Source organism: Nerophis ophidion, linkage group LG21 (assembly GCF_033978795.1).
Source record: "Nerophis ophidion isolate RoL-2023_Sa linkage group LG21, RoL_Noph_v1.0, whole genome shotgun sequence".
Lineage (NCBI taxonomy): Eukaryota > Metazoa > Chordata > Actinopteri > Syngnathiformes > Syngnathidae > Nerophis > Nerophis ophidion.
In genome coordinates this window covers 506,499-524,390 of record NC_084631.1, presented here as the reverse complement: position 1 = coordinate 524,390, position 17,892 = coordinate 506,499, and the positions used below count along the sequence as shown (strand labels likewise).

General features: G+C 37.9%; 1 protein-coding gene across 3 annotated transcripts in view; it reads right to left on the bottom strand.

Annotated features, from left to right (window-relative positions):
* Positions 1-17,892, bottom strand: part of nedd9 (neural precursor cell expressed, developmentally down-regulated 9) — a 248,972-nt gene that overhangs the window by 46,077 nt on the left and 185,003 nt on the right. The gene's annotated exons all lie outside the window — the stretch shown is intronic.

Below are 17,892 nucleotides of genomic sequence, written 5' to 3'. Positions count from 1 at the left end.
GATGTCTTTCAAACAAATCTGAACTTGATGGGATTTTCTCAGCTTGCGTGCCGCTTTAGGGCACTGTTACGTGTTCCGGCCAGCGGGGGTTCTGAGGGATAATGAGTCTAACTGGCAGATTTTGCCGATAGGAGAAGCCCTGGAGTGTGCCGCTGCAGTCGTTTAGGGAGGCATTTGTTGCTAATTGCCCCATTAAATGCACCACTCTACCCTTTTGGGCTTGTTATGCCTGGAAGGAATCAACTAGGCATGAATGGGGCTTTAACCCTGACAAATATTAGGGGCTTCTTATCATCAAACATGATGTACTGTATACTCCACTCTTCTGGGAAAATGATTGTCCAGTCATCCATTAAAGTGCATGTGTGAGGTCAAAGGCCTCTGATCTTAGAACTAATGTGGTCAAGTGAGGGATTGCTCATTTCTCCCACACCAGGCTTATATGGTCCAGGAAACGGTGTTTCTCAAACTGTTCCCACAGATTTGGATACGTGTCATTGTCCGAAACATCTCAGTAAGAAGAAGAAGCAATTCAAGAGAACCAAACTGATGGATTAAATAATTGATTAGGAGGTGTGCCCCAAAGCTTTTGACCATCAAATCCTATTCATCTTCAGAACACTAATCGTTAACCTTTTTTGTACGGTGAGTGCGCTAAGATCATCGCCGCTTGGGAGTCAGTTTACTTCCCCATGGAGCAGACCTGGGCAAATTAAAGCCCGGGGGCCACATGAGGCCCGTTAAGCTTTTCAATCTGGCCTGCCGGACATTCCCAAATCAATTTTTTACATCTTCAAGATAAAAAGTGTAGCATCCATTATGATGTGCAGTGATGTTTTCAAATGACCGTAAGTCTTGAACTATACAAAGTATTTCAATGCTTGGAATCTGGGCTTTTGCATGATATACTAGTTTAGTTACTATGGTCATCTAATTAGTTACTATGGTCATCTAATTAGTTACTATGGTCATCTAATTAGTTACTACGGTCATCTAAATCACAGCAGCTCAGACGAGGCACCAAGCAGTGTGGGTGGGGAACGTTTCCACAGTGTTTCCAGAGTGGCCAGCCTGAAATGCGGTTGTACTTGTATAGCGCTTTTCTACCTTTTTTAAAAGGAACTCAAAGCACTTTGACACTATTTCCACATTCACCCATTCACACACTGATGGCGGGAGATGTGTCAGGGTTCGATTCGGAAGGAGATTTTTACAACCACGTTGTAAAGCTTAGTGATATATTCCAGTGGTTCTCAAATGGGGGTAGGCGTATCCCTGGGGGTACTTGAAGGTATGCCAAGGGGTACGTGAGATATTTTAAACATGTTCTAAATGTAGCAACAATTCAAAAATCCTTTAGAAATGTATTTGTTGAATAATATTATTTCAACCAAATGAATGTAAGTTCATAAATTGTGAAAACAAAAATACAACAATGCAATATTCAGTGATGACAGCTAGATTTTTTTTGGACATGTTCCATAAATATTGATGTTAAAGATTTCTTTTTTGTGATGAAATGTTTAGAAGTAAGTTGATGAATCCAGATGGATCTCTATTACAATCCCCAAAGAGGGCACTTTAAGTTGATGATTACTTCTATGTGGAGAAATCTTTATTTATAATTGAATCACTTGTTTATTTTTCCACAAATTTTTAGTTATTTTTATATATTTTTTTCCAAATAGTTGAAGAAAGACCACTACAAATGAGCAATACTTTGCACTGTTATACAATTTAATAAATCAGAAACTGATGACATAGTGCTGTATTTTACTTCTTTATCTCTTTTTTTCAACCAAAAATGCTTTGCTGTGATTAGGGGGTACTTGAATCAAAAAAATGTTCACAGGGGGTACATCACTGAAAAAAATTTGAGAACCACTGATATATTAGATACATCAGATTGTAGGTGTTTTTTGTTTTTTTTACCCTTCGCGTTCATATTTCGCTGTTTGTTTCAATTTTGTTGCGTTTCACTTGATTGTAAAATATATCGATCGTGTGACGTTCATGTCAATATTCAGTGTTTTATCGTTCATAGTTAATATTGTAAACCCCACATTCTTTATTTTCATGTACATTCTGGGTGTATCATCAGTAAAAAAAAAAAATTAAATTACATTTTTTCAGGTGGTCTGTCATAACGTTTTTAGCATTCACTTAGACATTATGGTCAGGTTTTGTATTAGTGTTACCGGCCCCCCAGACACTTTTTTTTTCTGTAAATTTGCTCCCCGGAGTCAAAATGATTGCCCAGGCCTGCCCTGGGGTTAAGCACTTTTAAAAGTATTGATTAAGAAGAAAACATAAAATTATATTGAAATTCTTGTCCTTTCAGCTTGCTGACAGTGAAAATATTAAGTACCGTATTTTTCGGAGCATAAATCGCACTGGAGGATAAGTTGCATTTTTGGGGGAAATTTATTTGATAAAACTCAACACCAAGAATAGACATTTAAAAGGCAATTTAAAATAAATAAAGAATAGTAAACAACAGGCTGAATAAGTGTAGGTTATATGAGGCATAAATAAGCAACTGCTATGTTAACCTAACATATTATGGTAAGAGTCATTCAAATAACTAGAACATATAGAACATGCTATACCTTTACCAAACTATCTGTCACTCATAATCGATAAATACCATGAAATTTTATACGTCTAGTCCAGGGGTCGGCAACCCAATATGTTGAAAGAGCCATATTGGACCAAAAATACAAAAACAAATCCGTCTGGAGCCGCAAAAAATTAAAAGCCATATTACATTCAGATAGTGTTTCATGAGATATAAATTGAATTATTAGGACTTAAAAGAAACTAAATGAGCTCAAATTTAGCTACAAATGAGGCATAATGATGCAATATGTACATACAGCTAGTCTAAATAGCATGTTAGCATCGATTAGCTTGCAGTAATTCAGTGACCATATATATCTGATTAGCACTCCACATAAGTCAATAACATCAACAAAACTCACTTTTGTGCATTCATGCACAACGTTAAAAGTTTGGTGGACAAAATGAGACAAAAAAAGAAGTGGCATAAAACACGTCCTAGAAAGTCTGAGAAAGTTAAACATGTAAACAAACTACGGTGAGTTCAAGGACCACCAAAATGAGTAGGACAAAACTGTGCTCGCCAAATACTCGAATCAGTGAAGCATGTTTAATATAAACAGTGTGCTTTATAACAATTAGGGAGGTTTGTGTCATGTTTGTCCTCCTATAGAAACTATATTAAAACAAAAAATATATTTTTTCCATTTTTCATACCTTTTTGAAAAAGCTTCAGAGAGCCACTAGGGCGGTGCTAAAGCTGCGGGTTGTCGACCCCCGATATACAGTAGAACATGCTATACGTTTACCAAACAATCTGTCTCTCCTAATTGCTAAATCCCATAATATCTAATACATCTAGTCTCTTACGTGAATGAGCTAAATAATATTTGATATTTTACGGTAATGTGTTAATAATTTCACACATAAGTCACTCCTGAAAAAACTTAATAGTCTGAAAAATACGGTACTTGAGTTGTTTACATCCTTTGGCTTTTACTCCTCATTAAGTCATCAGATAAGAGTTTTCTTGGTTGCTATCATCATAGCTCAGTGTGAGAAGCAGGAAGCCCTCTTTGAAGGTGTGACTAGATTGATACTTTGCACCCGCCTTGGCCTCAATCAAAGTGTTCCCATGTGAAACTCTGGTTATCTCCCGGCCTTCCTGGCCATTGTCTAAGTGCACAGCAGCGCCCGACACACTGACACACCCCCAAGTACCAGCATGTTCGATATTGACCCCGAGAGGTCACAGTGGACCAATGAGAGCGTCCTTGACTGTTTGCTGCTTCCAATAATTTGATGCAGCCTGGCAGAGTCATCCATGAGGAAAGCTTCTCGCTGTGATGACTACAGCAGTTTTGATGCTGCTGGGAGATATCGAAACCACAAAACACTGGAGCAGTTCGCACCATGCTCTTTTGTCTCTGGTAATTACAGTGATTGTACTAAACAGCTGAAAATGCAGAACTCTGTTTCCAACGCTACTAATCCTGGAAAGCATCTTTCTCCTTTTATCGGTCTCTGGGGTGTGAGCAGCTCCCCAATAGTGTCTTCGCTGTTCAGGTCATAGAAGCTGAAGCCTGGCAATACATTTCTGCAAAGCTCAGCTCAGCACTAACCCAGAGCAGATTAATGCATGCATTCATGTGCCTGTTCTGTTTACTTCAGCCAGAGGTGGCCTTTTTACAAGCTTAAGAACAGAGCGTCATTCATTTTGTTTGAAAGCTTTTTTTTTGCGGACCAAACAATTATTTAATAAAGATTCTTAACTGTTACCTAGCATGCACATACAACACATTGTCTTGAAATAAAACATGCCCATGAATAGGTTCCTCAACGCACAATTATTCCTATAATAAAATCAAATCATATTACCGTATTTTTGGAGTGTAAAGCACACTTAAAATTCTTTCATTTTCTCCAAAATCGACAATGCGCCTTTTATCTCGGTGCACCTAATGTACAGAATAATTCTGGTTGTGCTTACCGACCACAAAGCTTATTCGATTTGGTACATGGTGTAACGATAAGTGAGACCAGTAGATGGCAGCCACACATATATTGCACTTTCAAATACAACAATGAGTAGAGGAGTGTTGTGTGTGTGCATGTGTCCCACAAATCGATTAAATATCAATTCTAGGGGTCACGATTCGATTCAAAATCGATTTTTTTTTTCAATTCAACACGATTCTCGATTCATAATTGATTTTGTCCCGATTCAAAAGGATTGTGTATTCATTCAATGCATGGATTTCAGCAGGATCTACCCCAGTCTGCTGACATGCTAGCAGAGTAGTAGATTTTTGTAAAAAGCTTTTATAATTGTAAAGGACAATGTATTATCAACTGATTAAAATTATGTAAATTAGTTTGAACTATTAAAGGAAGCAAAAATAAGACTTATTTTATCTTTGTGAAAACATTGGACACAGTGTGTTGTCCAGCTTATGAGATGCCATGCAAGTGTAAGCCACTGTGACACTATTGTTCTTTTTGATTATTTTTATAAATGTCTAATGATAATGTCAATGAGGGATTTATAATCACTGCTATGCTGAAATTATAACTAATATTGATACTGTTGTTGATAATATTCACTACTTTTGTTTTGTTCTGTGTGGTGTTTGTGTCTCCTCTCAATTGTTCTGTTTATTGCAGTTCTGAGTGTTGCTGGGTCAGCTTTGCTTTTGGAATTGGATTGCATTGTTATGGTATTGCTGTGTATTGTTTTGTTGGATTGATTAATTACATTTTTTTTTTTTTTTTTTAAATGAGAATAGATTCTGAATCGCACAACGTGAGAATCGCAATTCGAATTCGAGTCGATTTTTTCCCACACCTCTAATACACAATGAAATACATATATATATATATATATATATATATATATATATATAGCTAGAATTCACTGAATATATATAAGAAATACTTGACTTTCAGTGGATTCACTGAAAGTCAAGTATTTCTTTCTTTATATATATATATATATATATATATATATATAAATAAAAGAAATACTTGACTTTCAGTGAATTCTAACAATAAATATACTCCGCCCCCTTTAACCCCCCACCACCTCAACCCCCCCAAATCTCCCGAATTCGGAGGTCTCAAGGTTGGCAAGTATGCTTTAAATGCGCCTTATAATCTGGTGCCCCTTCTGTATGCAAATAGACCCGCTCATTGGCAGTGCGCCTTATAATCCGGTGTGAAAAATACAATATATTATTTTTAACCTATTCTAATTATAATGTTATTCTATATTGTCTTTGGGCTAAATAATGAGTGACTGCAAACAAGTCTAAACCCAATTAGATATCTTAGAGCAGGGGTGTCCAAACCTTTTCCACTGAGGGCCGCACACTGAAAAATCAAAGCAAGCTGGGGCCATTTTGATATTTTTTATTTTAAAAACCAATACAATATATTTATAAAAATACACATTTAGGCCTCCACTCAGGGTTTTGGTCAAAAAAATATTAAAATGTGTCATTATTTATTATTATTATTGTAGGCTTAAATCTCTAGATCAACATTAGGTCTATCTTTCAATATAACATAAAAAAATGAAGTTGTATGCTCTTTGTCAAAAACCCATTTTTTTTATAGAGAAAACAAAATATGCAGTATTTTCACCCAATAACATTTTTAAGTGGAATATTTTAGATTATATAATAAGTGTAGCTTTAAAAAGGTCAATAAGCTGTAACAACAATGATTTCAATTCATTATTATTTTTTGAGCAATGACACTTAAAAAAAAATAATCACACTAAAATTATTGGGGATCCAAAAGGGTCTTATTCATTAAAGTGTAAAAACATTTATTATCATTATTTTGTTTACTTTTAACATAATAATCTCAAGATCTATCCGTCAATTATAAGTTTTATTGTTGTTCATGTTTTTTGTTTGTTCGTTTTAAAACAAAAACGTGTGGCAAACGCAAAATATGCAACATTTTACACAAAAAATATATCAAAGTGGAATATTTAATGTGACGTAATTGCAGCCTTGAATAGGTCAATAATTCATAATGACACGGATTTTGATTCATAATTTTTTTTTAAAGAAAGAAAGAGCCTGCATGGCAGCTTTGTGTTGTTAGTCAACATTGCAACATTTTCTTGTTACATTTCACCTGTTTGCTCTTTTACACCACTGTTTATGTTTTGTTTTTTAATTGTATTTTTAGAATGTGCCGTTAAAAAAATTCCCTGCGGGCCGCAAATGGCCCCCGGGGCGCACTTTGGACATCCCTGTCTTAGAGGAAAAATAGCATTATCTATCGTTGTAAATCTTATCAAAGGCTTCCTCCAATTTGACTGTTTTATTGCTCTTTTACATTAGTGACATTCATCCAAAACAGAGATTGGCTTTGGTGCCTAATGTGAATCCGAATGACCAACATAAGAAATGTAATAAAAGTCAACATTTTGAAGAAACTGGTTGTTTGTCCCAATTAGCGTCACATATCCTAAAGTTACCCCAGGAGAGAAGGCAGAGCTCTGTTTGCAGCGCTGTAATCCCAGCAAGTAAAAGTGATTATTAAGCAGGCGTCACATAAACAGCCATTAGTCACCACGCTGCCATTGATCATCCTGTAAACACAGGTGTTTGCCATTTGTGTCAGCAGGCAGACCTGGAGGCAGGAAGGCTGCCTTTGTGCCGCTCCCACCGACGACTGGGAGCTTCCAGGAGGTTATCATTCAAAGGTCAAAGAGTCGTTCTAATGCACCCTTGAGAAAGCGTGATGTGTTGCCGTGATTAAAGAACAACATTAACATAAAGAGGTGTGACACTTGCTAACTCTACAGGAAACTGAGCAGTTCACGCTCTCAAACAACAAAAACACCTTCTCCAAATCTATTTTTACTCATTTTTCATTCAGCTCATCATGCCTGACAAGGTACTATTTCTAGATCCTGGTCAGTTCCTGGGATTTAGTCAATAGAGTGTCCGCCCTGAGATGGGTAGGTTGTGAGTTCATACTTGCGAACCCTCCCGGATTTTCCGGGAGACTCCCGAAATTCAGTGCCTCTCCCGAAAACCTCCCGGGACAAATTTACTACCGGAAATCTCCCGAAATTTAGGCGGAGCTGGAGGCCACGTCCCCTCCAGCTCCATGCAGACCTGAGTGACGTGTCAACGGCCTGTTTTCACGTCCGCTTTCCCACAATATAAACAGCGTGCCTGCCCAATGACCTTATAACTGTAGAATGATCCAGGGCGAGTTCTTGGTTTCTTATGTGGGTTTATTGTTAGGCAGTTTCATTAACATCCTCCCAGCGCAGTAACAACAGCAGTCACGTTTTCGTCTACCGTAAATCAGTTTGTCTGCCGTAAACAGCAATGTTGTGACACTCTTAAACAGGACAATACTGCCATTTACTGTACATGCATATGTGACAGTAAGATCTACGGCAGGGGTCACCAACCTTGTTGAAACCAAGAGCTACTTCTTGGGTACTGATTAATGCGAACGGCTACCAGTTTGATACACACTTAAAATGCCAAAAATAGCCAATTTGCTCAATTTACCTTTAACTCTATGTTATTATTAATAATTAAGGATATTTATCTTTGTCGAAACACTGATCATCTTAATGATTTCCCACAAAAAATATATATTTTATGATGTCATGTTTTAAATAGGTTAAAATCCAATCTGCACTTTTCTAGCTGTAAATATACTCCTCCCCTCTTAACCACGCCCCGCCCACAAAACAGCGCATCCTGAAGCAAATGTCAGAAAGCCACATGAAGGGTGATCTGAATGAATTGATTAACTACCATGAATTGATGAACGTGGACAAGTTGAAAAACGTATGCGGGTGTTACCATTTAGTGGTCAATTGTACGGAATATGTACTGTACTGTGCAATTAACTAATAAAAGTTCCAATCAATCAATCTGCAAAACAATCCCTGCAACATTTTCACCAAATAACCACCATTACATTTTATGTAGACCACAAAAAAGTGTTTTCCATTTAGAAATAAATAATAATAATGTGAGTCCTTTAGTGCCTTATATATGAAAAAAAGATCCAACATCGACCATTCATCAGCAGAGCGCCTTATAATCCGGTGTGCCCTCTGGTCCGGAAAATACGGTACTGTTCTTTACCTGTCCCAGTCCTTTCTGGGACAGGTTTCTCAAGGAAAGTGGGATTTGATGACATAACAGGTTGTCTAGCCCATTGTTTTTCAACCACTGTGCCATGGTACACTAGTGTGCCGGGGGGTACAGTCTGGTGTGCCGTGGGAGATTATCTAGTTTCACATATTTGGGTTCAAAATATTTTTTGCAAACCGGTCATTTTAGTCTGCAAATGATGTGTTGTTGTTGAGTGTCGGTGCTGTCTAGAGCGCGGCAGAGTAACCGTGTAATAATCTTCCATATCAGTAGGTGGCAGCTGCTAGCTAATTGCTCTGTGGATGTTGGAAACTGCGGGAGGCAGAGTGCAGGTAAAAAGGTGTCTAATGCTTAAACCAAAAAAACAAAACAAAAGGTGAGTGCCTCTAAGAAAAAGTATTGAAGCATAGGGAAGGCTATGCAGAACAAAACTAAAACGGAACTGGCTACAAAGGAGGAAAAAAAAACAGAATGCTGGAAGACAGCAAAGACTTACTGTGGAGCAAAGACGGCATCCACAAAGTACATACAAACCTGACATGACAATCAACAATGTCCCCACAAAGAAGGATAGCGACAACTGAAATTTTCTTGATTGCTGAAACAAAGTAGACACAGGAAATATCGCTGAAAGGAAGACATGAAACTGCTACAGGGAAATACCCAAAAAAGAGAAAAAGCCACCAAAATAGGAGTGCAAGACAAGAACTAAAACACTACACAAACTCAAAATAAGTCACGTCGTGATCTGCCAGGCCGTGACAGTACACCTACTTTGAGACAAGAGCTATATTGATGCATGCTTGGTTATGCTTTAAAGTCATATCCAACAATTGCGAAAACAACTTTTTACTGTCAATATCGGCTACTGAGTTTCATTTTTTAATGTTTTTTGCTGGTGGTGTAGCTCCGCATTTTGTCAATGAAAAAAACGTGCTTTGGCACAAAAAAGGCTAAAAACACTGGTCTAGCCATTGCGAGATCGCTGTTTTGACTCCTTATGCCGTTTTGTAGCAGTATTACAAGTGGTTTATTGGGGGCGTTTTGTTCCGTTCAAACATGCTCGGTATGTTCCCTAAAACAACCTTCAAAGATGGACTAAAACTAGTCTTTCCCATCAAAAAGTGTGCCAAGTTCAAGTAAGACATAAAGCACAAAGACCTGTTTTCCTTTGCCAGGCATTCTTTGACATCTGGCTCAAGATGTTTCATGGTTACAAAAGGAAGTGTCTAGGTCTGCAGCTGGACCAAGGTACACAACTTAAAGACCAAGCTGTCTGGCTTCCTGCACCCCCGCCCTGAACCCCTCTCTCCAAGGCACACAGACAGCGGTGACTCACGCAGGCTTTTTTCCATCGGCGCCTGGCCTCAACATAGACTATGTAAACCTCCCCTGGTTTGTGTAGCACGCCTGTGCTGACCAATCCAAAAATAAAATCTTCCTTACGTAACTTCACTGCCTGTTGAAAGGGCCCCACCTTTGCTGTCAGTGCGGGTCATGCGCTTTAGGGTGGGTAATGATGGTGGATTTGGCTCGTAAATACTCAAAATCCCCTTCAACCGTTGCCTAAAATGTGCTCTCAGAGCAAAAAAACAAACAAACAAACACCCCCCAAAAAGTGCTGTGCTCCAGCTGTGTGCATAGAAGCAAGGCTGTAGCAGCGTAACTTTGTGGAGTGGGAAAAGCAGCACACTCATGTGGCCTCATTTTGCATGGTTAAATATAGAAAATAATTATGCTAATGACGATAATGAGGACCTGATGACTTTTACCAGTCGTTCCTCTGCTGCGGGTGAGAGGCAGTTCAAATAAATGGGCCGTGTGTAGGGTTCTGCGTAGGAAAGGCTCATGGGAAAGTGGTTCCGTGCCCGGAGTACATGGTCATTTCTTTAGTTGGACATTTTTCAGGAAGGTTGACTCCCGATTACAGCTTGTGTACGAGTTCTCCCAGTAGCTGTGTTCTAGCATAATTACATAGCAGGCTCCTCCAACTGTGCGAGCAAGTATGGAAAATGACACCAATGTCCGATGATTAGAGCTTTAGCACATGAAATATAACATTCAGCTTCAAAGTTGTAATTCAGTCCAAAGCTGTGATCGTCATTGGAACTGTCTCTAATCAATCAATAGCTCGTTGTAGCCCTCTAATCACTGCACTGCCATTGACCGACTGCAAACACACAACTCACACCACAGATTTGCTTACCTTCCTCTATAACAGGGGTCACCAACGCAATGCCCGCGGGCACCAGGTCGCCCGTAAGGACCAGGTGAGTCGCCCGCTGGCCTGTTCTAGAAATAGCTGAAATAGCAGCACTTACCAGTGAGCTGACTCTATTTTTTAAATTGTATTTATTTACTAGCAAGCTGGTCTCGCTTTGCTCGACATATTTAATTCTAAGAGAGACAAAACTCAAATAGAATTTGAAAATCCAATAAAATATTTTAAAGACTTGGTCTTCATTTGTTTAAATAAATTCATATTTTTTTTTTACTTTGCTTCTTATAACTTTCAGAGAGACAATTTTAGAGAAATAATACAACCTTAAATTTTTTTTTCTGATTTTTCAACATTTATACCTTTTTACCTTTTAAATTCCGTCCTCTTCTTTCCTGACAATTTAAATCAATGTCCAAGTGAATTTATTTTGTTTATTGTAAAGAATAATAAATACATTTTAATTAAATTCTTCATTTTAGCTTCTGTTTTTTTGACGAAGAATATTTGTGAAATATTTCTTCAAACTTATGATTAAAATTCAAAAAAAATATTCTGGCAAATCTAGAAAATCTGTAGAATCATACTTAAATCTCATTTCGAAGTCTTTTGAATTTCTTTTAACATTTTTGTTCTTGAAAATCTAGAAGAAATGATGATTTGTCGTTGTTAGAAATATAGCTTGGTCCAATTTGTTATATATTCTAACAAAGTGCAAATTGGATTTTAACCTATTTAAAACATGTAATAAAAAATATATATTTATTGTGAGAAATCATTAAGATGATCAGTGTTTCCACAAAGATAAATATCATTAATTATAATAATAACAGAGTTAAAGGTAAATTGAGCAAATTGGCTATTTCTGGCAATGTATTTAAGTGTGTATCAAACTGGTAGCCCTTGGCATTAATCAGTACCCAAGAAGTAGTTCTTGCTTTCAAAAAGGTTGCTGACTCCTGCTCTAGACAGTAAGCAAGTCTCTTCCAAACACGTAAAAACACAAAAGCTAATGGTAATCGTATTAAAACAGAACAAGAATACAATTAAACCAATTACAAAATGATAACACCTTAAATAAAGATTAGTACTGTTTTAATTAAGACAACCTAAAATTATGCATTTTGGTCAAATAATTCTCACTATTTGACCCAAATAAACATAAGCCGTATACCATATTTTTCGGACTATATGGCGCACTTAAAATCCTTTAATTTTCTCAAAAATCGACAGTGCGCCTAATCTATAGCATAATTCTGGTTGTGCTTACCGACATCAAAGCAATTTAATATGGTACATGGTGTAATGATAATTGTGACCAGTTGATGGCAGTCATACATAAGAGATACATGTAAACTGCAAGATGACGCCAGTAAACACCAAACATTTAAATTTTCCATTGAGAATATAGAACATTACACATGGCACTCAAAAATCTGTCAAAATGTATTTAGTTCAATTTCACTTAGCTATGAAACCGCACCACTTGATGGATTGTTGGCGCATTAAACATACGAGTATTGCTATGATGTGTATAAGGACTGCAAAATGGCACTTAATAGCAGACATATTACCTGCCGTTTTGTTTCACAATATTATGCAAAAACAACTATTCTTACGTTCTGGTACCTGCTGATATGTATGTGGGATCTGCATAAGTACTGAAAATGTGCGCTCTTCCGCCATTGTAGTCCGTGCCAACACTGTAGTCATAAGCTTTTTCTGTTTCTCTATCTTCTCATTCATCTTCCGCTGTTGTCATTTGTAATATAAAGTAGCGTAAAGTTCTTACTTATATCCTTCAGTAAACTAGCTATCAAAACACTAAAAACTGTTGTGATTGATTGAAACTTTTATTAGTAGATTGCACAGTACAGTACATATTCTGCACAATTGACCACTAAATGGTAACACCAGAATACGTTTTTCAACTTGTTTAAGTCGTGGTCCACGTTAATCAATTCATGGGTTTACATACCCACAGAATTTTAGTTATAAGACGGTTCCGGTCGGACGTTTTTTCACGGGACACATTCCCGGCGTTGATTTTGCATTATTGAGCCACGGCTAAGACGATGCTGCTCCGTTATTGATTGAAGTCAAGTCTGAATGTCATTAAAACAGTTAGCGCCATCTTTTGACACTTCTTCCACTCCCGTCCTTGCACGCTACACCGCTACAACAAAGATGACGGGGAGAAGACGCTGTCGAAGGTGAGCCACGTAAATAAGACCGCCCACAAAACGGCACATCCTGAAGCGACTGTCCGAAAGCTACTTAAAGATGGTCTGTAAAACATCATCTACTGAACATTTTCACCAAAGAACCCCCATTACATGTTATGTAGACCACAAGGAAATGTTTTACATTAATAAAAAAATCTGAATATGCCCCTTTTAATGCTCCTTATAATCCAGTGTGCCTTTTGTATGTAAATAGACCTGACTAGGCCCGCTCATCGGCAGTGCGCCTTTTAACCCGGTGCGCCCTATAGTCCGAGAAATACGGTGCATAATAAATGTCTTTCTTCAGGAAATTGCAAATGTTTGGCTCTGATTAGGGCAGTGGTTCTCAACCCTTTTTCAGTGATGTACCCCCTGTGAACAGTTTTTTAATTCAAGTGCCCCCTAATCAGAGCAAAGCATTTTTGGTTGAAAAAAAGAGATAAAGAAGTAAAATAAAGCACTATGTCATCCGTTTCTGATTTATTAAATTGTATAACAGGGCAAAATATTGCTCATTTGTAGTGGTCTTTCTTGAACTATTTGAAAAAAAAAGATATAAATATAACTAAAAATTTGTTGAAAAATAAACAAGTGATTCAATTATAAATGCAGATTTCTCCCCATAGAAGTAATCATCAACTTAAAGTGCCCTCTTTGGGGATTGTAATAGAGATCCATCTGGATTCATCAACTTACTTCTAAACATTTCTTCACAAAAAAAGAAATCTTTAACATCAATATTTATGGAACATGTCCACAAAAAATCTAGCTGTCAACACTGAATATTGCATTGTTGTATTTCTTTTCACAGTTTATGAACTTACATTTATATTTTGTTGAAGTATTATTCAATAAATATATTTATAAAGGATTTTTGAATTGTTGCTATTTTTTAGGGTATTTTTGGCATACCTTCAAGTACCCCCATTTGAGAACCACTGGATTAGGGGGTACTTGAATTAAAAAAATGTTCAGAGGGGGTACATCACAGAAAAAAGGTTGAGAAGCACTGACCTACACAACCTAGCAACTCTTAAAAGTTCTATTAAGTCACAGGAAGTGATTGTGAAACTTCTGGGTTAAAATGAATACTCCTCTTAACCCTTTCCATTCATTAGTCATTTTATTTCTTGACTGTGGCATTAACCACTGGGTAGCTTGACATGTCCCCGCTGTTTGTTTCCGTCCCACTCCTTACCCCGCAGCACTTCCCGTCCCCTGCAGAACTTCAAGCCAACCAGGCTGCTTATGACCTTATCCTTTCACATCTTGTGTTCCCTCGCTCAGGTTTTAAAAGGTTATAATTATGCGCTGGGAGCCTCGCTCAGAAGCGCGTCTAATCCTGTGAACGTGAAGGACTGCTGTGTGTGCATATTCAGCAATGTCATATTCTGCCAAGGCGCACTTGGACACTGAATACCGTCTCTCAAACTGACTCCACGCTGCCAACTTCACGGGTTTTGTTTGGGTGCAAACACCCAACTCTGCCCGGAGGCAGCATCAAACAACACGGCATTATCATTTGTGTTGTCAGGGTTACGGCGAAAAGAAAAGAAATGTGTGCCACTTCCAAGCTTGATGCCAAACGCGCCATGGGAGCCTCTTGCGAGGCCCTGGAGACAAACTAATCCCTCCAAAGGGGACACGAGCCAACATCTGAAATCATCTTGGTGGTATCACTGGAGGACCATGTTGGATGGCTTTACATGAAAGAATAGCAAATGAGATGGAAAAGCACCCCCAGTGTCACCTTGATTTCATGGTAACCGAATCTCACAGGCGATGAATTAAAATCACTTGCAAATGTGCCCGTCTCTGGCGCTCACAAAACATACCACCATTTTTTTAGTGACAACCACCAACACGTCCACACCCAATTGGTCATCTTGGAGGAAAGATAACATGCTGTGGTTTTCATTTCTTTTTGCAGTTTGCAACTAATTTAACGCACTGAAGTCAATTTTCTCCTTTCAGAGATAGAGGCTAGAATATTTGGCCACCACACGATGTGATTAATATTCAGGGGGTACAACTATGTCTTTAAATATTCTATTGATTATTATTATTTCAGGTTCTAAATATATTACACTGAATTCTGAATGTTATGTCTACAAGGCTCTTCTTTCTGCTACTGACATATGCAGTATTGCCTCATTTCCGGTTTTTGGATGTCAGTGTGCACAGCAGACACTGTAGAACTGAGGTATCCTGCCAAGTGAAAAAAATAAAACTACTTGGCGAGCAGTCACACTTGATTGCTTTTTTGTGTCTTCTAAAATCACAGAAGGTTCAGACACTTTGGCCCCAGTCGCCATAAACTTGTGACGGGTGTTGTCGATCTACTCATAGTGTTTATATATACGTCTGAAAGGATGTTATTGTCTCTCCTGTCTTCTACTTGCTACTTTTCTCTTTTTAGCTGGTCACTCTCTTCTGTAATGCGGTTCCTGTTAGCCTTGTTTTGAAGTGTACTAAGTAGGGATGATGTTCAAAAACTGGTTCTCCTGATTGTTCGATAAGAAAAGAACCGATTACATGGATTCGACTCCCTTTTTGAGAAATGATTGCCGTTATCGAAGCCACTAGAGTGAAGAAAAAGATTTGGTTCTTTATTCGAATGCCTGGGAAAGAAAAGAACCAGTTCCATGAATTCGAATCCCTTTTTGAGTAACGGTTCCTGTTATCAAAGCCACTATACTAAAGAAAAAGATTTGGTTCTTTATTCGAATCCCTGGGAACAAAAAGAACCAGTTCCATGAATTCGAATCCCTTTTTGAGTAACGGTTCCTGTTATCAAAGCCACTATACTAAAGAAAAAGATTTGGTTCTTTATTCGAATCCCTGGGAACGAAAAGAACCAATTCCATGAATTCGAATCCCTTTTTGAGTAACGGTTCCTGTTATCAAAGCCACTATACTAAAGACAAAGATTGGGTTCTTTATTCGAATCCCTGGGAACGAAAAGAACCAATTCCATGAATTCGAATCCCTTTTTGAGTAACGGTTCCTGTTATCAAAGCCACTATACTAAAGAAAAAGATTGGGTTCTTTATTCGAATCCCTGGGAACGAAAAGAACCAGTTCCATGAGTTCGAATCCCTTTTTGAGTAACGGTTCCTGTTATCAAAGCCACTATACTAAAGACAAAGATTTGGTTCTTTATTCGAATCCGTGGGAACGAATCCCGTGTCACAGGAAATGACGTAGCTCAGTCATTCGGCGGCTAATACAGAAGCAGCAACAACAACGGGTCGGAAAAAACGCTCCAAGGCATGGCTTCACTTTACTAAGAAATACGGCGAGGAAACGGCTATCTGCAATTATCGCCAAGCTTCGCTTTCCTGTAAGGGGAGCAGTACGACAAACATGTTGAAACATGTTCAGGCCGTACATAACCTGAAGGTTAGAGAAACAGCGACAGAGATGACGAAGCACGCCCCTCTTCCTCTGCTTCAACCTGCAGTCCCAGTGATGGTGCCGGTGAGTAACCAACGTTAACTGTTGATGGTTAATTTCCATATCTGCTTACTTGTATCCTTTAGGCTAAAATAATGTTAACTCTTATGTCAACCAGGACTGCAGTAATGTTAGCGAGACCTACGTTACCCAGGCATAGTCAGTGGCTAACAGTAACGTTAACGTTTGCCTTTTTGTATGTGTCCGATAAAGTTAACATTATCTTGTAGCCAACACCAGCCAGAGTTAGCAGGTCTGTCTAATAAATAATACGAATGAATGCAGAATTTTCCCTGAATGTATGTTTCTTAGGTGGCCCAATTAAAGGGGCACTAACAGTCAATATATATATTTCTTTCTTAAAAAAATATAAGTGAAGGCTGCCAAAAGTGAGTTTTTGTTAAACCAAGTATTGTGTTTTTTTCCATATATAACAACCTATCTGGATTCGAAAAGAGAATCCGTAAGTAAATCGGTTTGATAAGAGGATTCGATAAAGGCATTGAAATCGAGAATTCCTTAACAAACATCATCCCTAGTACTAAGCATTTCATCTTTTCTTGTGTCAATACTTCCCATTAAAGCTACCTTAGCGCTGCGGCTAGCATAGTTGGTCCTCTCCTCCTCCGTCCTCTGTGTGTCTCCACGCTAACCCAGCTAACACAAAACGTTAAAATATCGTTAACTAAAAGTTCTTAGTTTAGTTTTAACTAATCATTGGAGAACTGACATTTAAAGATCTTTAGCATTAATGCCGCATTTTAGAACCATCTTTATTTCTTTAAAATATGTAAATAATACGATTTTTTTGGATATTTGTCTGATGATTAAGAATCGTCCATGTTCTAATCGTCGGCTAATCGATCATTTCCCTACCTCTACTCAGAGATATTATTTTGAAAAAGGCTACTGAAAGCATAATTTAATATTACACTAAATATAATGTAAAATATGCATTTTGGAATGTAAAATTTGGAATACCAGTTGCAACACGGATGTTAATGTCCCTTGTTTTCATGTTAGCATTCAAGCTAGCGAGCTGGCGCCAGTGAGTCCGTGAGTTTATCAAAGTGCAGTTATCAATCATGCTTTTTCAATCATTTTAATTTAAAAAGGGTAATACTAAGTGTTGAGAGTTTTACTGCGGTTATCAATACACCATATATCATTCCATCCCTAGTTCCGATTAGTAACTCCAGGCTGCAGGGCTCTCCCTACAGTTTTGAGGCGTAATTACTTTCGAGACATTGCGGACAACACACAGTCTCGGTACAGTAGTATGTTTAGAATT